Below are 24,289 nucleotides of genomic sequence, written 5' to 3'. Positions count from 1 at the left end.
CCCAGAAAGAGCAGACCAATTCAACTGGCAAAGTTTCTCCCTTTTCTACTGTTGGAAATACAGAATCGCACTATAGGGTTGAAGTAAAAATAGAAATATACCAAGTGCCATGAAAGCATTCATTATCTGTGAATGAATATAACGGTGGTTTTTTATGGCACAAGAGTATATGAGCAGTGTTTAGCTAACTATGGCAGTAACGGATGTATTTATTCCCTGTCTTGCAGGCTGTATTACATCAGGTGTTTGCAGGGGGAAAAAATGTATTTTTTTTTTTTAATGAAGATTATAGGTAAAAAAGACAAGTGCTGGCCTAATGGAAAAAGAGGAAAAGTCTTCTTGCTATGGTTTTTCAGCTCGGCAAGTAGCATTTTGTAAGTTTGTGATGCAACAAAGCTTAACTTAGAAATGGAAAATACACAAAATTCTGCCCTTGGTCATCCCAGTGCAAATCTAGAATAATTATTTTTTGCCAATTTAGACGCTGTAACATTTGCACTAAAATAAATTAGTTGTAGCCATCATATGGGAGCATTAAATTTCAAGCAATCCACACAGTTCCACTGGGATCACAAGACAATTGTGGCAAAGACTGTGCCCATCTTTGTTAGTGGTGACCAAGGCTTGGGTCCTTTCCTTTCCCTCACGCCATTGGTCAATAGGGTAATCTGGAGCAGTGGCAGGCAGGGTGTCAATGCCAAACCACTGGTCGGTCGGCCACAACTGTGCCTCATGAGGCTCTGTACTCTGCCAGCTCTGTGCAAGACAACTATCTTTAGGGACTTTGAAGTCTGATCATGACTTTGCTCTGATAGGGTCACTTCCCTGGGTTATGAGGGGTCTTTTGCTGCTGAGTCTAAGTAACACAGGTATGCAAAGATTAAGTGAGTAAAGATGGAAAATGAGAAAAATCTTTGGGCGACTGTATGAGAGGTGTTGTCAAGACCAAGATTATCTCTGACATTGAGTTTGGAGGCTTTACCAGAGTGTTAGAAGCACCTCATCCATCTCCTTTAGGAAATCTTTTCAACTTATGTGGCCTACATGATCATCCAGATGTGCTAAGCCTCTGGATTTGCAGGCTAATTTGTTGCCTTGAAATGATATTATGCCAGAAACTGAAATCTCTTGCCAAGAAGGTTTCCTAAAAGAAGTTGACTCTTCTGCTTTCGTCTCTGTGAGGCACATCTCTAAGTGTATAAAGGAAATAGAGGATTTGCACAGATGGTTACTCTAACACCTCAGCAAACAAGTCCTGTCCTGCAGTGTAGCTTTATATACCTTCTGGTGTTTCAAGACTTTTACACTCAAAGCCATGCAGTCTTTATACTGTAGCTGAACAAACACAACCATAACATTTTTCACATTATCAGAAAGACAGTGCTGTGATGAAAATGACTGTTCAGTGTTTCTTATTAAAGTATTAGGTATAGGAACATAGAGAAAAGGGCAGAAAATGAAGGTGAAAGTAACTGTAATTATATCATTCACCCTTGCAAAGTGCTCTCACCATGACCCTACATCTTCTCATATTGACAGTCAATGGTTTATTTTTGAAGATAACAAGCTGTTCCTTATGAAAAGATGAAACAGAATGAATTTCTTGGGTCAGAAGGAGAGAAAAGGAGGTGTTACAGAAGATGAAGAAAAAATGAAGATGGCAAAGTAGGTCATTCTGGTGTTCTATTTAAATCATTTTATCATGTTTGGGTCAGTTAAATTGAAGGGTAAAAACCCCATGAAAATTACATAAACAGAAAGTTCGAAACAGTATAAAAGTTTGCCTTTGAATCTTGCTGTTACAAGCTTCATTGTGCACAAGCATAGCAGATTTGAGAATGGTCTGATATTACTACAAAGAAAAGAAACATCCATCATCATGCAAAATAGGATAAAAACTCTATGATAGTATTCTTCATGATTGAGAGTGAAAATTCCTAGGTGTGCCGTAATTTGAGAAAACTGCCAATAGAGTCAAGGTATCTCAGTGTTGTAAGAATTGTGTCCTTTGGGAGTGTCTGGTAAAGTCAGTGAAAAGTCCCAGAGCAAAGGAACACTGGTCTGATAAGGACTCTGTTAGTCCTATGCTCAATAACACTATTTTTGTCATTCCCCCAAAGGCCTCGTTTTCATGGTTGTCCAATCTTACAGGCTCTTGAAATCAGAACCGGAGAAGTGATTTGGTCTATGGGAACCCTGAGCAGAGTCTCACCTGAGTGCAGATGTTTATTCTGTCCTGAAGCTTTAGGTTGGACTGCATTCATCAGTTAAGTCAGCCATGGCAGGTTTGACTTGCTGATGGTGACAGCATGGCACCTATTCCTTGTGAACATCACATTCAAGCCTGTATTGAAACCCACAGACTTTAGATTTGCTTTTTCTTTTTTTTTTTCCCCTCTCCCTTGATGTTTTTAGACTTCCAGCTGCTCAACTTTTCTACAAAAAAAGACAGTCTATCTGCCAACACCATAATGACTGTTGACCCATCAAACCTGATGGTGCTGGGATGTTGGGGGTAAAGAAGAGCTGAAGAGCATAATTTTCAGTGTTTCAGTACTCTGTGCACACTCCATGTTTACCTATTCCTTCTTTCCTTCCTCTTTCCCCTCCCCACAGCAGAGTCACATCTGTCTGCCCTCTGGCTCACCTCACCCCCTTGTCTTCTGTCCAGGAGGAGGAGAAGAGGTGATCTCACTTGGAAGACAACACATAGTGTTCTTCACAGGCTCTACTCATAGGGCTTTGATGGACAAAGTTTCTTATCAAAGACATACTCTGTCAGGTAAATTCCTGACACAAAAAAAAGTTACTCTAATCATGAAGAACAAATTAGTGCAGTTAAAATAAAACCTGAGTATATATAATATAATATTCAATAACCTATTCATATCTCCACTGAAAGTCAGCTCCATGGCAGAAATGAGATCCCATGTCTGATGTTCTGGTGCAATAGCTGACTCCTCCTTCCAGTTCTTGCTGTATTGAGTTATGTATGATAATGTACAGGCAGAAGAAATTTTGTTTATGTTGCTTTGGGTTTTTGGAATTACTTTTTCCTTTCACTTCCCAGCACAAAGTGAAGTCTGTTAAGTTTTGTCGTGGATTCATGCAGACAACACCACAGTTACCGCCTTTGTTCTCATCAGCAGCAGAACAGTGGCTTCCTTCTTAAATTTAAAGGTACTGTTCATACATCGAACTATTATTCTATGGAGTCTGGGTTTTTTCCAAGGTAGCCTGGAAATAGGGTAATTTGGCTTGCTTTTCTGAGTCAGAAGAGTTAGAATACAAGCTCAGAAGCAGTGAGACATCTAGGATAACCTTGAAGATTAGCATTATAGATATCACTTGTTTGTGGTAAATTGATTAATTTTATGCTGATTGTCTTCCGAAGGATGAGTCTTACTCCTGTGGTTTTTTAATATTGCCTTGTAAGGACTGTTCCTTGCTATGCTTAAATAAGAGTCTATAACCTGTGTTTCACAATGTGCATGACCATCACTTCTCAGCCCAAATTTTTGAAATATGGTTGCTGAATATTGTCTCTTTACAAATAAAATCTGCAGGTTTTTTCTAAGGTGTATTTGAGATAATGTGTTTCTAGAAGAGAATAGATTCCTAGAAACAGAGCTTTCAAGTCTGAGAATTGCTGCAGCTGTTTCATTCTGGCTTTGCTTTATGAACATGTCAATGGACAGAGATATGCCTAAATCTAATTATGACAGCCTTGACATTCATAGTTGGTGTTGGCTCACTGCAGTAGAAAAAAAATTATGCAGGAAAGAGAAGCACATACGAGACCATGGTGAAGACCCAATCACTGAGTCAGTTTTTCCAGCTGTCTAATTCAGGTTCTTTTATTTTCGTTTTTTTCTCAGCTCAGCCCATGGTTGACTCCGATCGCATGTTTACAGACATGCAGCCTTTGGATTGATTCTGTTAGTTCACTGAGCAAAACCCTTAGTCTTTGTATGGTGACACTAGAGAGGCAGATGGCACTGTTCAGAGGCCATGGTGTCCTGAAGGCAGATCCTTTGACAGCTGGGCTGAAATACAGGCCTGATTTTGTCAAGTGGATAAAGTGGACATGTAGATGTTCACCTTTTCTGGAAGACTGGTTGCTAACAGCAGACAGAAGTACCTTCCTGAGCTGTAAAGAGGTCAAAGCTCTGTGGTAGTCAGTCCCTATCTAGAGTAGCCTGTACTGAACATGAATATTTGACATCTCAGGGACTGAGACACGCAGACTGCATCCCAAAACCTTTGCTCATTTGTATGACCCTTGAAACACAGAGCTCAGTGCATTATCAGAATCTGGGCAGGCAGCAGAAAAATGTTGGATTCTCTGAAATTTTGGTCCAGTCCCACATTTTGCATGTTGTTATGCCAGATTTAATGGAAAACAACCCCACTCTTCCCTACTCAGCCCACACCATGGTAATCCCATACCCCTAAAAACCTAGTCTCTGAGTATCTTAAAACCACATGCTGGCTCTTCAGTGTGGCATATTTGTCTGAAAGCTACTTTCCTCTCTGTGTGATATGGTGAGGTACAAGGAACAGGAATTATTAGAAACTGCTGTTTTCTCTGAGCAGTTTTTCTGTATTGTTTTCATTTAGTTTTCTTTTAATAAAGGACAAGAAAACACTGAAATTGATAAGACTGCGTAGGAATAAAGATTTCTTCTATGTATGGCAATTACTGCAACAGAATGGAATTTCGACAGTCTTAGGAAACCAGTTATTAAGCCAGTCTAAAGAATCCTTTCTAATAGCCTGTTATTAAACTAGCCTGTGGAATTCTGTCAGGTTTTTTATCCTTTCATAATGCCATAGGATTTCCTGATAGAGGGCTGGACCTGTTTTCGCTTTCACCCCCAGATTGTGTCTTCAGCTCAAGTGAACAAATCATGAAGCATTGCGATGCTTGCTTTCCATGTTTTTCTCAGGAAAAAAATATCTCTATTGAAAGAAGAGCTTTTTCCCCCTCTGCCATGATTGAACACTTTCTGTGACAAACAGTTTACAAATGAAAGCAAGTCTGATCGAGACATTTTGAAGGAAAAATTTTAAGGGAGAGTGACTGGAAATGTTTCCTTGATCTTTTCATAAAGTGATGTTTTCTTCCTCCTCGTTGGTCTTGCTGAACTGTTGGTATTCCTAGTCAGCATCTGTGGACTTGGTGCTAAAATGTGCCTCTCTATCTACTGCATTTGGGCTATAATCGCACGTGTCTCCCTTTTCTTCTCAAGCCATAAGTGAACTTCTATGAACCATTCAATATCTTCATTGCTCAAGTGGTTTTTCACTTGTGCTCTGTTCCCCACTGCAGGCTGCCTGTAACAGCAGGCGGTCAGCCGCATAAGGAATGCTAATGTGACATTTAACATTGTACATTACTGACAAGTGACATTTATTGGTAAGGGTCTCATACAGATGGCAGTTTCAAGAGAATCAGGAAGTGAACATACAGTTATTATTTGAAAAATTAATACATTTCCATTTTGAGATAGTTTTTTGTAAGTAAGTCAGTTCTGCAGAGACTTCAGAACTAGTTGTTTTATGGCATTCATATAGATAAAAGGAAAAGGAAGCAAGAAGTACTCCAACTTTTATTGAAGACCACTGCAATTCTGAAATTTGGGACTAGTTTTATCTGGCAAGACAGGTGTATTATTTTCTGCTTTCAGTCATTGTGTGAAATTAGCTTGATTAATAAGAGGGAAAGGGGTCAGGCAATGATGTTGCTTTAACTTTTAAGCAGTAGACTGCTAGACTTGGAAGATATTTATGTTTTCAGAATGGATCCCAATACGGCACTACCGTAGACAGCAAGGACATTATCCCAGTCCAAAGTCTGATTGGTGTGATTGTTACAACAACCTGAATTCTCCTTGTAGCTGTGTCCATTTTCTTATGTCATTTACCTAATCTGAGATATAAACGAGAGACTTCTATGAATAAATGTTCATTCATATCTCACTTCGAAGTCAAGATGACCCACCTAGGAAGGGGAAAAAGAGTCTTTGTTAAATACCTGCATAAACAGAATGATGTTCTTGCCCCTGCTTTTTTGCAGCACATTGAGGAAGTCTGATTTGCTGATTTCAAGTATGGCATTCATCAAACCACACCATTCTAGCAGGCAAAGCAGTTGCACTCCAGGCAACAAGGATGATAGGGAATAGCAACGGCAGGAAAGATCACAGCTTGTACATTGTCAAAGAAGAAATTATGTTTCCTATCCCTTTAAGAGGACCTTACACATGTAAAATTCACCCACAGGCAAAAACACTAGGAAGATGCCAATTAAAAACACTGGAACCAATTTATTCTGAAGGCACATGTTTGCAGGAAGGATTAGGAGGGGAAAAGTGGGAGGAAATGAGAAACACCCTTGTCAAGGTCAGATGTAAAGCAGAAGGGCTTTAGTTGTTTTGCATCAGAGCTTGAGGGAGAACACCAGGCCCTAGAAAATGATATCACTTTCTAATCGAGTTCGTGGACCCCCAGAACCACAGCTCACAACTGGGGAGGGAAAGTAACTGACAGAAAAATCTGCCTCATTAAAAAGTTAGCATATGACAGAAAAGCAGACAAAGATGGTAGGTGATTAGGGGATTTTTGTTTGCTTTAGGGTTAGGATTTTTTAATTCCCTTTAAAAGTTGGCAGCTGTAGGCATCTTTCAGTGGGTGACAGGAAATGTAGCCTGTCTGTTCAATGAAATACACCATTTTAACTTAGCTCATGGGCTGTCACTCCGAAGAGTCCACTTAATCACGCAAGTTATAGCACTCAAATGAAGTGTGATGAAAATTGCTTCTGCCCTCTAGCCCCCCCCCCCGCCGCTATTTCGACAATTAATCCTGTAGATGTCCCAAAACCACAACCCCTTGTCCACTTCCTTACTGATTTCTGTTAAATGCTGAGAGCACCTAGAAGGAAACGGAGAGCTGCACTAGACCCTAAAAAAACCTGCTTGTCATAGAGGAAAGTAGGCGATAGCACATCCCACCAGCATACAAGGCATCTGTTGATTTCTGGATTTTGTTGTGGAAATTGATAATACTGTATAATTAGGCTAACTGGTGCTAGTTAAAAAAAAAATCAGGAAAGGCAAAGGTTTGCTTTGCAATAGGTATTATTCATGATGAGTAGTGAACCCTGTTCTCATTAGAGAGTATGTGGAGAAGAGCTTGGAAACTTGTGAATCTTACACTACTGAAAAGATATAATCATGTATAATAGGGCAAGAAGAAACTTTAGAAACATTAGAAATTTAATAACACATATCTTATTGTAATTTTTTTTTTTAAACTGTGGCAGGAGGTATATCTACTTATAAATGAAGGTAAACCCACTTGGTGGGTATCTCAAGAATGAAAGATGCAGTGGACAAAGTTGTTTTTACTTAAACTAGAAGTCAGTAAACCTTAACCTTGTCTGCCTCATTTCTCCTCAGTTACACTACTGCCTTTTTCAGTAGTTTGGCCAGCCTCAGCAGGATTCAGGCCTGGCACAAATCTAAAACTGGCTTAAAATCATGAAGTTTATAATGATAACATGTTTTGAGTGCTTTTATTTGCTTTCTGAACCATCAGACTCCAGCCATGTTCTCCAGCTTGAGCTTGTAAGATAGAAGACACTCATGTACATACATATTGCTTTCATGTTTAAAAAGCGAAGACTGAAGATTTTTTGTTACTGCTTTTGTCCACTTGTTCAGAGTATGAGGAAATGCGCTAGATCGCCATAATGAATCCAACTGAAGGCTGGATTTTACACACTCGTGTTTCTGTGACAAGAGATTGTGTCCAGGAGTCATTTATCACTGGTGTCCTTGTTTATGCCTGATATTGTATACTTGAATAGCAGTTTGTTTACTTTTATAGGAATAGATATTTGCAGTCACTTTCTTGCTAGAAAAAAATAAAAAAGTGAGTCAGAGATTAGTAACATAAAAATTTAATTCTGCTTTGCTTTCCGAAGATTTTACCTTTCTTTTTCCTGACTAAATCCTCAACAGTGAAATCTATATAAAATATTTCCTATCCTAGGGACAGAGTAGAAATTTATCTGCCAGCCAAATAACTACTCAATTCAGGTAATGTCAAATAATCCCATGTAGTCTAATTTTGAGACCTTTTCTTTTCTTTACATTTTTTTTTTGAGGTCAGAGATCTAGGTGGAAGTGTGGATCTGCTGGAGGGTAGGGCGGCTCTTCAAAGGGATCTGAACAGGCTGGACCGCTGGGCCGAGGCCAATGGCATGAGATTCAACAAGGCCAAATGCCGGGTCCTGCACTTGGGGCATAACAACCCTACGCAGTGCTACAGTCTGGGGGAAGAGTGGCTGGAGAGCTGTACAGAAGAGAAGGACCTGGGGGTAATGGCTGACAGTCGACTGAACATGAGCCAGCAGTGTGCCCAGGTGGCCAAGAAGGCCAATGGTGTCTTGGCTTGTATCAGAAATGGTGTGACCAGCAGGTCCAGGGAGGTTATCCTCCCTCTGTACTCGGCACTGGTGAGACCACACCTTGAGTACTGTGTTCAGTTCTGGGCCCCTCACCACAAGAAGGATGTTGAGGCTCTGGAGTGTGTCCAGAGAAGAGCAACAAAGCTGGTGAAAGGGCTGGAGAACAAGTCTTATGAGGAGCGGCTGAGAGAGCTGGGGTTGTTAAACCTGGAGAACAGGAGGCTGAGGAGAGACCTTATTACTCTCTACAACTACCTGAAAGGAGGTTGTGGAGAGGAGGGAGCTGGCCTCTTCTCCCATGTGACAGGGGACAGAACAAGGGGGAATGGCCTCAAGCTCTGCCAGGGGACGTTCAGGCTGGACATCAGGAAAGAATTTTTCATGGAAAGAGTCATTGGGCACTGGAACAGGCTGCCCAGGGAGGTGATCGACTCACCTTCCCTGGAGGTGTTTAAGGAACGGGTTGATGAAGTGCTTAGGGACATGGTTTAAGGGAGTGTTAGGAATGGTTGGACTCGATGATCCAGTGGGTCCTTTCCAACCTGGTGATTCTATGATTCTATGATCTAAAAACTTTTATGAATTTTCAAAAATGGTATATTTCACTGGTAAAAGTTTGAGATACTTGGTTTTGGCAATACGTCTGTAAAATTTTCTTCATTTTTTTTTAAATACTAACTAAACAAACCCCCAGTTTTCAGGGAGAAAATATAGTTGCCATTAACTGCTGCTAAATCTTAATCAATAATATACTGTGTATCTAAAAGATATGTGATAAAGTTCAAGGAATAAAATATAACAAATACGAAAATTGAGAAAGAATGGTCTTTAAATATTGATGTTTGAAGTAGTCTGACTATTTTTGTACTGGGCTCTGATTTTTACTGGATCAGCTCTGTAGTGGCCCAAGTTTTATAAGGGGGTTTGCGTATATAAATGCAAGAACATTACTGTGGTATGTCTACATGTAATTCATGAGAATGATGCTCCAGATTACTACCTAGCATCCAAATGTGACAAAAAATGATGTTCATGCATCCCTTTCGGGGACCCCATTATCTGCCCACAAGCTGATGGCACAAGACAATGGCTCCACTCTACAGAGCCCATTTCCATCTTGCTCAACCTAATCCCATGCAGAAACCTCGATGCCCAACACAATGCACTGAAAAAAATTGTTGTTCAGAAGAACTGAAGAATCCAGCTATAGTTAAAAAGAGCAGTGCTGTCCAATCCTTGTCTTGTTGGTAGGTATTGTGGAGGGTTTAGCTGTTGCGAGCACTGGCTAGTCCTATCACACTGAGTTAAATAAGATCAAGTGTCAGAAATGATGGTTCACCTTACAGTTTCTGTTGATATCACTTAGTGCAGTTCTGTGGCAACATGAGTTAAAGAGAATACAAAGCATTTGCTAGGGCACATTTCACTGACCGGATTGTATGGCACAGGAAAAAAAAAATAGTCTAAACAAAATGAAGTCTGTTGGGCTGTGACTTGGCATTGTACTTTTTCTTAGAGAGAAAAAGCTCTGAAAACAAAGTTGACACTGTTTTATGATTTGATATTTAACAGCTTGCCTTCCATATGGAAAAGCTTTAGAATTTGACTGGAAAATTTAACCCTTTTTTAAGACCTTCAAACATTTTCAGAAAACTTGCCTTGGTGAGTATTCTTGCATCGCAAATTTTAAAAATCAGGGAAAAGGGTTGTTGCTAAATTATAATATTTAGACCAGCAGTTATTGTAGATAGCACAGCTTCATTAAAACTAACAGAGCTCTCTGGATCTACAACATGTAAGAATATGACTGGGAAATATTTGAAAGTGGCTAACATATTTAGAATTCCACTAGCTTCACTGCCATCAAATGCTACCGAGTTTGCCTCTAATGGTGGCTTGCTTACATCCCTTTAGGGTTATGTATCTACAAGCACAGAGCTTCTTTTTTAGTTTCAATCCCAAAGGAAATAAGACTTCTGCAACTGCATTGTCTGTCTGTGACGAAAGGGTAAAGGCAGACAAAAAATATTTGAGCTTGGAGGCCAATTTCAGCCAGCCTTAAGAGCGGAGGTGGAGGCAAACAGCTTTAGAGAAATTGGCAGCTGGCTGAAGAGATAGATGGCTCAGTGAGATGGGCTGGCAGCTAAAAAGCATTTGGCAGCCACTGGGGCTGGCACCAAGCACACGTGCAGAGAACAGCCACGCATTAGATACAGTGCTCCAATTCAGCAAAGGTGCAGGTTGTCCCCACCTCTGCAAAGGAAGGCATGTGAGGTGCCAGGAGTGAAGGAACTTCAGAGAAGTGTAAAAACTGGAAAATCAGATTCCTCAGTTTCTGCTGCCAATGGAATAGCTTTTAAACTAAGCTGAAGTCTTCTTGATCTTTATTAACTGCGTTGAATAAAGACAATTTGCTAAATAAGAGAATTCACAGAAGTTGCCCTGTTTCTCAGAGGAGTCAAAGGATTCACAGCATAAAGATAGATGGCAACTCTGACAACATATGTTTTCAGTTGGGAGAACTTTCTAGCTAGAATTTATGGAAAAAAAATCCCAACTTATTACTAATTAGATATGCATAGTGATAAGCATTGAACCATTCACAGAAATGCACTTTGACAGTTGAAGTTTTAGGCCAATTTGTAGATATGATCAAGCTTCCTTCAGCAACCCAAGATCAGTTTTGTGTGAAACATCTACCAAATCACAACAGAGGAGAGATGGAGAAGAAAAAGGAAAACAAGGACATTCCTTACCCACATGCCCTGGGGACCACCTGAACAAAGTTGTCAGAGCAGTGGCGTACCTCAGCAATAATCTTTGTGATTACTCAACAGTAAAGCACAGGCTTGGTTGTCACATACTTCTTTTGCAATTTGAGTATTTCACAGGCATGAGACAAGTGAAGAGCCAGAGAACTTTACCAGTAAAGCAGACTCACATGAGGATGGCACTATAGCTAACCTGGTCTTCATATGAGTGTGGATAGAGACACCATGATGTTGTAACATGCACCAAGAAACAAGAAATATAGGTAAATATTAAGAACAGTCTAAGCTGGAGCGACTATTTCTGTAACAGTACTTATACACACATAGCCTTTCATCCAGCCCTTTGTCAAATTCTGATGAAGGAATTAAAACACTTGAGATTTTCTAGGTTTATTGGGTCAAAGCCAACTTGCTATGCATGAGGATGTAAGTGGATAAGGATCTATTTAAACATAACTAATCCCTAGAAATGCATTGATCTTTAGTGATGAACTCTTGCAGTTTTGGTGAAATAAAGTGTAAAGTAGGATACAGGTCAGCACGGGGGGGAGGAAAGTATTGCAATCTGTCCTGAGTTTGAAGTCTGGACGGTGATCAGATATATGATTTCCCCAGCATGGCAGTAAGGTAGCAGTGCTACTTAAATAGACAGTAAGGTCACCTTAGGTGTGTTTACCTATAGGCATTCAGATGGGAAGTATTCAATGCTGGTCTTTTGGACCTATTAAGAGAGAAAGTTCTCATTACTAAGTAGTTGTTTCTGGTTCCCTGGGCTTTGTGATGTCAGAGGAGCAGAAGCAGCATGAGTGTGGACCAAGTATCTCCAGTGTCTTCCATGTTAAGGAAATAATTTTCTCACCTGTAGGGGACATCATTCTTGTTTTGCTCCTGATGCCTGTTTCATGGAAGGTTACACCTCTTGATACCAGCTGCACGTTCCAGAATATGTGTGGCATTAGAGGAGCTTAAAAAAATCTGTGAATTCTAGGAAAAAGTTAAAACAGAGAGAAAAATAAATTAGCCATCCTTACTAAATGAGCAACACTCTCAAAAAGACGCTTATGCATATGTGTGTATGTGAGGAGAGGGAAGACCAGAGATCAGACTTAAGATTATTAGAAACACATATGGAAAAATCTTCACCTGATAGTGAAATTGCTACCATATATTTTCGTGTGAGTCGTCTTGTCCATACTATGGTTTAAGGGTATAATACCTCAGTACCTTGGATTTCCTCCAAGGTTAAATTCTCATTTACAGGTGAGTTCAAAAATCCTTTGCAGAGGGCTTAGATAATGTCTGTATTCTACTTAAAAATGACATGGTTTGGGGTGGTTTGAGTTGAATGTAAACTTCTACTTTGTCTCCTTCTAATTGTGCAGAGATACATTATAGACTACGCAAAAGAAAATGGAACACACTCTAAAACCTGGGCTCTGTGGTCAATTACCTGTACTATAAATTAGTAATGTAGGTTTAGGTTTAATGAGAATTGGTCCAGCAACTGATTTCCTTGCTGGGAGACAGGGGGGAAAAAGTGACAGCTAGATTAATTTGGGGAAAACAAAGAGGGTGATTGTAAAACTTCCAGAGAGGGTTCTAAAATATCAACATGTTTTCTCTGTATATGAACATAAATGCACATTTTAACAATAGAAAGAAAGAAATTTGTACATATTGTCAGATAACAGAGAAGAAAAAGGATTTAAATAGGCTAGAATCTAACATGGCAATGCAGAGGTAACTGAAAACAGTGTTTTCCCCTCTTCAAACAACAAATGTTGCAAAACAGCTGTCCAAAATTTCAAATATTCCAATCCCTGCCTCACCAGCTTCAATGAAACATGACATGTAAACAATACAGTACACTCTCTACATAACAAAATAGATTAGGAATGTCCAAGTGTGTGACTGAAGAATTTTATCAGGGCATGAGAGGGATGGATGGGAACACCCTTGCCAAAGTTTCTGTTCCTTTCCTCTTTTCTCCCTCTCTGTCTGCCAATTTCTATTTCATAACATGATGAGTTACAGAAGGTTGTGAACCAGCACGGCGTGGCCTTACCTCATACCCCTGTGAGAAGGATGAATGCAAAGACTGTGTGCCTAATTCCCCAAGTACAGCATGGGTCATAACCTGTTATTGTTGTTTGGCTATAGTGGTGCCAGAACAGACATTTTTCTTGTCTAGATTCCAGTAATATATCTCACAGCTTGTTTTTTTCTTTTTTTTCCCATTACTTGGCTAGTCTGTCTTCTCAGCTTACATTTTCCCCCGTACTGTCGGTTGCTCCGTTGGCTACTAGACTGTTGAAATCTGTTGCAGTCATTCCCCTCATGATGATGTGGGAGAATGTAACCCTGTGGCTGGGGAATTACTGTATGTGAATAGTAGAAGGAAAGAATTACACATACTTTGTGCAAAGCTGACCATTGGCTCACACTGTTTCTCCAGAATTTTCCCTTTGCTGTCCCCGTACAGTCCTGAAAAAAAAAAAAAAAAAAAAAGATAAAAGACAGAGTTTTCCAGGATTCTTTCCTGGTGAAACCTCTCTGACTCTAAATGGAAAAGTGGAAGAATGGAAGTACAACTCCATGTGTGGACTCAGCAGATGTAAGGGCTCATCCCTGCTTTGTTGCTGCTGTAGGCCTAGATCCATTCAGGTCCTTGTCTTGTCACAACCCAGATTTGTTTCTGAAAATGAGAAATGAGAAAATGAAAAGGAGTAAATGGTACTATATTTTTCCAGGTGATTACACATCTTTTAACCCACCCCGTATGATATTTAATGCATACTGCTAGGAAGAGATATGGTGAAAGAATGTGGAGCCTTGCAAGAAAATAAGCACCCTATGCACAGTTACTTTCTCTCAATATTTAGCTGTTCTCCTGGTTTTGTGCTATGGCTTAGGACCACTAGGGATTTGCATATGATGCCAAGTAATATCAGTCTGGAAGGAAATGAGGAAAGGATTGGGTCTTTTGTAAATAAGCTGTTCTTTAATAATGCTATTGACTGTTTGAGATAAGTGAAATTTAGCTGCATAGTACAAGAAAAGTTTGCAATGTCCAAGTTTGGTCAAGTCTACTAAATACATAGATCTCATTCCAGTCCTCTGCAGACATAAATTACACTCTAATTGTATGTATATTGCACCCAAACACAAGAGACTGTCTGTTTGGTGTCCATTCAGTGAGACAATAGTGAAGTATGTCTTCATAGTATAGTGAAGTATGTCAAAACACAGCTAGATTTCATTTTGAAATGTCATCTTTGGTTTTGGGGATAGCAAATAAATTTCCAGTAGCTACTTACAAACCTTACAATTTTTAATTTGTTTCTTTGTGTCTCCTTTATTGGATTCAACAGCGTGAAAGAGAAGCTCAACTCCCTTGACTTAGCACCCAATAGGAATTAAAAAGTTTTACCTGTCCACAAAAACATTGAAAAAATGATACAGATATAACACAGGTATTCAGCTTTGAGACTAATTCTTTAAGTATTTGTGACTGTTTCAGCTGGTCCCTTCACATGATACAGTCTAAGTGGGGATGTATCAGCCTAGAAATCCAGCAGAGTCTGGATGCACTGCTGGCTGTATCAACTCTCAGGAATAAGAAAAGAGCAGATCTAAATGTAAGTAGGCTTGGGGAGTTCTGAGGGGAGAGGAGCAGAGGATTTATTGGTGCGGAGGGGAGAACTGTGCTACTGAGCACTGGGAAAGGAAAAAGAAGAAAACAGGGTTTGGGGAGAGTGACACCGTTGTTTATTCCCACCTCAGAGCAGCACAATGTTTGTAGATAACAGACTTGTGTAGTAGCCTGTCTGTGCACTCTGGTCTAGGACATGAGTGTAAACATAAATAAAGTTCTCAAAGGAAAACATAAAAATTCAGCCTATAGCTATACCCCTAGAAAATGAATGGCTAATGGAACAGCTTAAGGCTATCTGCCTGTATATTTTCTTCTGCCTTAATTTGAAGACAGAGATCTCAGTTGAGAAAACAAAAACAAAGAGATTTTACCAGAGCCCGAAAATAACATTATTTATGCATAAGAATGATTTACGCTGATGTAAGAGGCACAGTATTGAAGATTCTGGCCTGTATATTCGTTTCTGGGACAGCTGGAAAAACAAGGAGGTAAACCAGTATCATGTCCAATTCTTTTTAGAAATGATTTTTGAAATGCTTAAGCCAAGATCTGAAAGGCACTCTGCAGGCACAAATCTCCTCTCCAGGAAATTTAAATGTCTAGATAAGCAAGACATACATTTAGCCTGTAGATGCCCAATGGTGAAGCAATTTGCTTCAGAGTAAAATACATCAGTAGTAAAGTTCAAAGGAGAAAATCAGGTGTCCTAGCTACTTAAGGTAAAAGATAAAATTGACTCTCATGCTTCAATTTCAAAAAAAAAAAGTTCATCTTTATCTTGTCTTTGTCATATTGTTAGAAGGGTCTAGAAAAGGATGTTGATAATTGGAAACAGATTGGAGGAGGTCAATGAGAACAAACTGGAAAATGTGGCTTGATTATAAGGAGCAACAAAACAAAAGGTATTTATTCTGCAAGATGGATGGTAAAGCAGGAATAGAGCAGTACTCTAATGTACAAAAATTTGCCACAAAGAGAAGAGGAATTATTCAGTCCTTTCTACTATAGAGGCTAAGAAGAAGTAGGAGGAAGGAAAACGGGTTCAGCATGAGAAAGGACACTATCATAGAAAGGACAGAGAGTGGATCTAGGGACTGACTGGACTGGGAGTCAAACTGTTTCTATGCACTGGAAATATTTGAAAACTCTTCAGGCTATCAGGAATAACGGAAATAATTGGGTTTTCCTTGAGGCAGCTGTATACAATAGATGACACCTTGAAATCCTTTCTGTCTTATCACCTATGTACTGAATCCCTTAACGAGAACAGTTTTGTCTGATGCATTGTAAAAACCTTTCAGATTCCTGATTAGAATATAGTCCAGAGTAACAACATGGTAGTGATTATAACTGTGTATCTGTGCATACATAGTATCAATGTATATGTATGACCAGAAGGTGGAAAACTCAGCTCTTCTAGGGACAATTAAACAATCAAAGAACTGATATCATCTTCCTTTGTTGCCTGTCTGTGGAAGCCACTTGTGTCATACCTCACAGTAATTATAGGGGAATGAAGAGGGTGAAAGAGAAAGCAACATTATTCCTAGGCACACTGGCAGGGGTTAGTTCATACACAATTAATGCAGGCATCCAACATATCTCCTTGTTTCATGGTGCAGGGAAATGATTGTCAGCAGGGCACAGCCAGCAAATCTGAGACTGTCTTGCAGTATCTTAAAATTTCTTTGCACAATATGAAACTTTGGCGCTTGATACAAATGTATTTTCCCCACTGGGAAATCTTTTCCTACATGTGCACCATGCAGCCAGTTTCCTCCCATTTTCCTCTGGGCACTGCTATGATTTTTCCCACCACTAAGGCATTCTGTAACTTCTGCTTCATTTCTCCTTCTGTATTTGGCTTCAAGTATCAACAAAAGCCACCCAGCAGTTCAGGCCTGCTGTTTCAGTTGGCTGCGTTGGTGCCCATTCATAACGACCAATCTGCCTGGATTATATATTTTGATCCCTGAACACCTCATCTGATGCAGACAGACTTTCTGCTCTGCATTAAATGGGAGGAGTTGCAAGAGGTTCTCTGATTTGTCCAGGAGGGAGAATCAGAGGAACAAGATCATCCTACTAGTCAATACTCCTTATTTCCTCATTTCTGTGGCTCTGTAACAGCTTTTATATTTAAATTTTTGAGTAGAAAAAGACAGAAGAGATACAGCTTCATCTCAGTTTCCATGCCTTCTTTCACCAAGGTGTCAGAGGCCTGGGAGAAATCAAAGAATCATAGCGGGAAAATTTTCAAAGCATCACACACTTTAAGGACAGCTGGTGAAGTAAGAAACGCAAACAGAGGAAGGCAACGTTTAGGAAGGGCTTCTGTCCCATTACAGAAAAAATAAATACAGTTTATTCCTCTGCCATGGAACATACTTGTTGAAAAAGATTCATTATTCCTTGTGAACATATACTCTGCCTGTGCAAGTCAGGTCTCTTCCTCTCACTGGAGAGGAGTTGCACTGATTTACGCAAGTAAGAGCTTTGCCCACATATTATAAGAATGAGCAGTACTCACTGTACTCCTTGCGTTCACAGAGCATAAGATTGCAGCCAGATGTCCAGACGCAGAAGTCTTCATGATGAAAAAGACATTTCATGTGTAGAATAACTGAACTAGAGCTTCATAGCAAGTGTTGTACTAAATAAGGGGAATGTTGCTGCAGGTGTCTTGAACAAAGAACAAATAAGAGTTTGCACTTCATGTTGTATGGACTAAAGCTTGTGAAATATTATAACATTAGGGAGGGATTTGCCTGCTTTGATTCATTAATTTCCCTTAAAGGCACTTTATTTCCCCTCCCAATCACCCGTCAGTTATTTTTTTGCCACAACACCCCTTGAAGTGTGGAAATGCTTCAGCTCCAGGTCTGGCTCTTGCCCTCTCTTCTCCTCTGTATGTGACCTTAGGACTTCAACACTATTTTCTTTCCCGAGTCAGGAAGAAGGGGGCAGCTGGCTAGGACCTTGCACTCATCACAGTTTTCCCACCTACAATATGTTTGCTTTTCTTTTCCAGCTGCAGTTTTATCTTGCCTCCTGCAGTCACTCATTCTTTGGCATGTATGTAGTAGGCTCAGTTCTTCACTTACTTAGCACATGCTCAACATCGCTGGCTTCAGAGGGGTTTATGGTTTTAATGGAGAAGGCAGCTTGAGTTCTGGTGCTTGGAAACACATGGTCTACCAGCCTTACTGGGAGTGAGTTGCTACAGGTTGTGAAAATCCTTTAGAAATGTAGGACATTTGCTGATGTCATGTTAAGATGATTAAAAAAAGAAAGAGGAAAAAAAAACCCAAAATGGACTTGACAATTCTCTCATCATGGTTGCTGGTAGAGAGAGGGAAGGGTTGAACAGCTGCAATCCTCTTCCTTTGCAACATAAGCAAGATGGGACAGTATAATTCTTTTATCATTTCTCTTATTGTTTACTGTATTCTTCATCTTCCTGAAGTGGGATTTAGATTCCTGGCTAGCAATAAAGCAATTAGAGCAGAGGAAATCTAGGTGTGGTGCATGAATAATGCCAAGGCTTTCTAAAATGAAAGCCTGCTGTGTGTTGGATTTAATTTCTTTATTTGGTACTCTAGTTCAGAGGTGGATAGGGCAGGTGAATAGGAGACTGCCACGCGCCAGTTTCCATCTGCAGATAATTGGTTGCAGTTCTGCTAATTGATAAGATTTTTTTTTTTTCTTTTCATTAAATGTAACATAGAAAGGTAGCTTAAGATTTCTGGGAATGTACTGCAGTTTCAGATAGCTCTCCATCACAGACTGTTGCTTTCAGACATAAGCATTTAAATTCCCATAAAAGTCTGTCCTGCAAATTGCAGCACACTCTGAGACTAGTCCAGTAAAGCATTTAAATACATGCTTAATTCAGATATGTTGATCTTACTGTGTTTTCTTGCATGCTTAATACAAATCACATTCTTAATAGCTTTGCTGGAGCAAGCTCAGGATGCTTTGCTGCTTGCACGATAGTGTTCCATCACTCATACAGATAATCATAAGGGTTTGGAAACCTTCATAAATTAGCTACTAGTGAATTACTATAACAGTTCATAGCTGTTGTTTCTCTTGAAATCTAGTGAAAGAAATCCAGTTTTGAACAAAGTCCTCTTTTTAAGGTCACTTTTTTTGCATTCAGCTTGTCAAAGTGTTCACTGTTAGCCTCTGTCTAAAAAAGATAACATTAGTCAGTGGCATAGCAGGGCCGTGAAACCTATCTCTGCATAGACAGCAAACACTGTCACTTTTACTGTGGGTTGTGTAGGTTGACCTGTCTGTCTTTAATTTAGTTGTGGAATTGTCCCTGAACTGTTCAGCGGTTTACAATCCAGTAGCCAGAGGACATTCCCAGGCACATAAAAGTTACTAATGTGAAGTTAGGAAGGGTCTGCAAGGCAGTTTCACTGAGTCTAACTGAGCTGTATTGCCAGACCTGCCACTCTCCTGCCTGCACCCACAAGCATGCACACATGCATAATTAGGCATCTCATCACTACTCTTTACTTAATAACTGCAAAGGGGATAAGTGCATCTAGATGGGATCAACACATCTGAACCCAGTGGCCTTCTAGCACATGCCATGTGACAGAATCTGCTGCTGCCATCGGGGTTGGTCTGCTCTCTAGTCAGATGTATTGCTAAATGAAGAAAAATATGTTGTTAAAATTTCTGTCTAGTCTTAGGGTAAAGTGAGAGCAAACATTACTTAGTAATATTGAACTGGAGCCCTGGCTTTAAACTTCTTCTGAACCATTCTTTTTCCATATAACCTAGATTATTTAAATCCAGATTTCATAATACAGATACGACTTTGCTATATTTTTTCTGTTACTGAGCTCCTTCTTCCATGACACCAAACCCACTCACTGCTTTGCATTGCCCGGAATTTTCCAAACCTCATTTGGGTATTTTTAGCACCATCCTCAAACTTCTTGGATCACAACCAGAAATTGGCATTGAATGGATATAGATCAGTCCAATAGAAATTCTGGATAGTCATGGCGGCTGGAATATACATGCATCCAACTCTTCATATACATATTTTGATTTCATTAATATATTTTCTATATCTATATATTTGTAGAGAACAAATAGAAATCATTCTGATCAGTAAGCCTAGAAGTGTGAAACTGCAATGGAAAGCCCCTATTCTTGCATTTAAAATTTTGAAAACTGAAATACAGATTTCTTTCTGTGTGCCATAATTTCAGCTGATGGTTAATATCACTTTTATCAAAAAAGAAGTTTTCTGCTTTTTAACTCACTGGAGGCAACTATTGTTTGGTTTTGATTTATTAATCTCTTTTGCCTGGCTTAGTGAGGAGGCTGGTAGGCTTACAAAGACTCCTACCAGGTATTTCACAGAAGATGCTGTCATTTGTGCTTTTAAGTTTTCCTAGTCAGCAGAAATAATTGTTACCTTTTCATCCTGTGGTGCTCAAGACACAATTTATTGACCTATGAGATTTTCCTCACATTATATGGTGAAATAAGTGGTGAAAGCAGCACTACTACCAGCTCATTAGAAGGACCAGGGGAAGTGCTGGCCCTGAACAACTAATAGTGGTAAAATAAGGACCTTAAAAAGGTGGTAATTCACCATGTTAAGCAATGGGATGTTGGAAAGTTACTGCCAGGAAGACAGCAGATCCTGGAGGGTTTCAGTGAGCAATGGACAGTGGGCTCATAGGTGTGTGTGCCTTCCTCTGCTCGGCCCTTGGAAAGAAGCAGGAAGCTATTAAGGGGCCACTTCGAGCTTGCATCTGGAAACAACACTTTTCAATGGGTTTAAAAATTTGTGCTCAGTAACAGAAAAAAAAAAGGAGAGAAAGGAAAAGGGGAGAGACTTGATTGTAGGGAACAGTGTCAGGGAAGGGTAATACGAAAAAAGACAAGAGGGATTTTGTGGGATGGTCTGCAGACTTTTGTCCTGATAAAGAAAGCATAACCACCTAGGACATCAGTGAGTGTTTCTATCCCCCTTCACACAGATGATTTTGAAGCTCATTTATAGCTGCATAGCAGCACTGCCTGGAAGGATCCTCACCTCAACAGGTAATGCTGCCAGCTGCCAGCCATGTGCTTTCCCTTTGGCTTAGAGTTTGTTATTCTCTTCGAAGCTCCTAATGTAGAGGTGTCTGCCTCCCATGCAGCAGACCTTGTATTCATATTCTATTCACAGCCAATGACTGAAGTTTTTCTTACAAACAAGGTTTGACAGTGTGGCACCAAGAATTTATTCTTATTCTGTGCCACAGAACTTAGTGAAATGACCCGTCACCTCAAGGTGATGTTGAATTTCTACATCCAAATGTGAAGTCATCACTTAATGTACATTATTGATGGGAAGAATTTTGTGCTCTGTTTTTGGTGAGCATATACAGTTTGTGTAAGTGATATTTAATATTAACGTTCACATCCCTAGATATTGTTTTTATTGCATGGTTTCTCTGGCCTTTGGTTCCCTCTTTAGCACTACATTGTCAGTGAAATATTAGAATTAGAAAAAACAAAAGAGGGAATTCCTATATTTGCCATACTCACTAGCAATATTTATTATCCTGTTTTATACAAAACCAGCAGACTCTCAGTGTATCTAATGACCATTGTAGCTATACAGACACGAAGAGGAAAGAAATGGGGCCAACTGCTTGTATTCATTTATACTTTGAATGGATACTAATAGGGAGTTCACAGAATAGATGTAGAACAATTCTGTAAACCCATTGCAGTGTCATTCCAGTGTCAATGTGGTATAATACCTTCTGAAAGTTTTATCCTATCTTAAGGAAAGCACCACCATTTTTTCTGCCACATTTTGCTTTTCTAATTAAAAAATATTACTAAAGAATTACTAACCACTAGAGGTGGTTAGTGAACTTAATTTCTGAGGCTTATAAAAAACTGATGGAATGGGTGTGATTTCAACCATTTTAAAGAAAACCACTGTTAAAGAAAAGTATATCTTTAGGCAAAAAGGTCAGATTCTCCTCCTCTGCCTATAAGAACACTGATTCTTATATGCACTGTGGTTATCTTAAGTCAGTGTTTTGGTTTGAGCTAAATTAGAGTCACTTTTGTGACTCTAACTCAGTCTCGCCTAAGTAATTTCATTTTCTGAAAACAAACTGCATGTTTTTCAGACAGTTTCTCTCTAGAAGGGGTAACACAGGGCATTGGTATGCAGAAAGGCCAATGGTTATACTTATCCTTATAATGACCAAGGCCATCCTGAAGCTGGTGAAAAGCAGCCACACCTGCAAGGAGGGGTAGACAGGGCAGGTGACTGTAAACTGACTAACAGAATATCCCATCCCATATACATCATGAGCGGTATAAAACTGAAAGACCACAAAGGTATTGTCTTCTGTGACTGCCAATGTTCAGTGAAGACCTCATCCGTCCGTTGCTTCTGATTCTGGATACATGTGTTCCTGAATCCAGTTCCTGAGCTCAGCTCCTGTCTAGCCTCAGATCCATTCCCTTGTGTCTGCTTTACAGTATTTGTGGTGACATAGATTCATCAAGCGGTGGGGGTACAATCTCATATATTTGTATACATTTTATTGCATTATTATATTAATGTTTCATTAAAGCTATAGTTTCAGTTTTCAATCCGCAAGTCTTTTTCCTTTCTTTTCCTTTCCCTGGGCTTGTGAGGGAAGGGAATCTAGAGTCCAACTGCATAGTTTTAGCTGCTGAAATTAGCTGGGTTGGGGCTAAACTGTGACAACATATGAAAGTTGTTTATTTTAGCAGTTTGTTTACCAGTTTGAACATTACCTGTTTATGGATTAACATACTCTTTAGTGGACTCTTGCTCTAAGACTGCATTTAGAAAAGTTCTCCTATTCTTCTACCAAAATGTTTTATACATTTTCATTTCCATTTTTAACTTTTTTCTTCTCTACCCACCACTAGATATCCTACTTTACGTTTAATACTAGCTAACACAGAAAAAGGAGTATATACTGTGTAGGCTAGAACTTAAATCACAATGAACTTCACAAAACTACTTATATAATCATTTTTCTAAGGGTTATTCATGCATCTAATGTATATTAATAACACATTATATTAATAATAACATTTCCATTTGTCACCTCTTTTTTTCACTTTCTCGTACTTCTTGGGCATTTCTTGTTGTAACAGTTACACTTCACATTGATTACACTGAGCTGAAATAAAATATCAAATAATGAATCCTTGATATTGGAAAATTATCCTAAAGGGTGTACATTGTGAGTCCTCCAGCTCTTCCAATGCCTTCTCCCTCAAGGGAATGGTGAACACTTCCACTTCTCCCAAACAGACTTTCTTTGGCTGCCTGTCCCAAAGCCAAAGGGTTAATACTCCACAAACTTTTCCCACCTTTCATCTAGGCTTCTAATACTCACCTTTCCATACCCGCGTCCTCACCTCCTGTGTGCATTCTGTGGACCTGGGCAGAGAAACTGACCCTTCCTCCCTACAGCCTGGAGGGAGCTCATCTTGGGAAATAAACTTTCCTGCTCACCTTGAGAAATAAACAAACATCAGAGGATGGATTTCAGAAGGGAAGTACCCAGAAATGAGGCAGGGCTTGGGACAGTGCCCAGTCTTGTGGGACTTTAGGCCAGGAGGCCAATTTACATAGAGATTTCTCAGAGTGCTTCTGTACACGTCTCTGTGCAAACAGGGCAGTGGTGTAACAACTTCTGTTTCCCAACATATTGCTTCCGATATGATTCATATCCCCATCTATCAAGATCAAGGCAGGATATCTACAGAGAAGATCAAGCCAGCATTGTACCTACACTGCAGGAGCTCACCAAAAGGAAGATAGATGTGGCAGGGGTGTGTTTAATCTTCTCCACTACATCACTAGGAATTTAGAGAGATGATCAATAATGCCAGCTCACCTCAGCCTTAGCAGAGAGGAAGAGTGACCTAGCAGTTCTGAAATGGTGTATGAATATATTTGCCCTGTCTGAAGAAGCAAGAAGGCATATGGTAATCTACCTGTGTTATGTCCATTCTATGGGCTCTTTCCCCATAGTACACCCAGCATCCCTTCACATTGTGTCCAAAATGGCTCCTTCTAAAAGTACACCTTTCCAATACAGCTGGTTATGCCAGTATTTAATGCAAAATCCTGATGCTTCTATACTTTGTAGTTCTGGCCAAGGTTTGATAGTATTTCTGTCCTGACCTACTTTACCCCAGGACATCACAGTTAGGAAAATAAATTTGAGACACTTCCTAAGATATCTGGAAGCAAATAGAATTATTGAAAACCATTTTTTTTCATTTTTACTATTTTTTTTCCTTTGAGTTCTATTCAGCTTAAGGGTGTGTCTAATATATGTTCCAAGTCTTAACAGT

General features: G+C 39.6%; 1 long non-coding RNA gene across 2 annotated transcripts; it reads right to left on the bottom strand.

Annotated features, from left to right (window-relative positions):
* Window positions 1-5,525: 5,525 nt before the first annotated feature.
* Window positions 5,526-23,453, bottom strand: LOC128850434 (uncharacterized). 2 transcript variants are annotated; one of them, XR_008447870.1, is made up of 5 exons: window positions 23,323-23,453; window positions 17,433-17,584; window positions 13,663-13,731; window positions 12,107-12,231; window positions 5,526-6,004 (listed from the first exon to the last, which is right to left on the bottom strand). It is a non-coding gene; the product is annotated as an uncharacterized LOC128850434 (long non-coding RNA). The 2 variants fall into 2 exon arrangements; XR_008447871.1 differs by lacking the exon at window positions 5,526-6,004 and adding an exon at window positions 11,922-11,968.
* Between the last annotated feature and the right edge of the window lie 836 nt (window positions 23,454-24,289).

This window comes from Cuculus canorus, chromosome Z, assembly GCF_017976375.1.
Source record: "Cuculus canorus isolate bCucCan1 chromosome Z, bCucCan1.pri, whole genome shotgun sequence".
Taxonomy (NCBI): Eukaryota; Metazoa; Chordata; class Aves; order Cuculiformes; family Cuculidae; genus Cuculus; species Cuculus canorus.
This window is presented reverse-complemented; position numbering and strand designations above follow the sequence as displayed.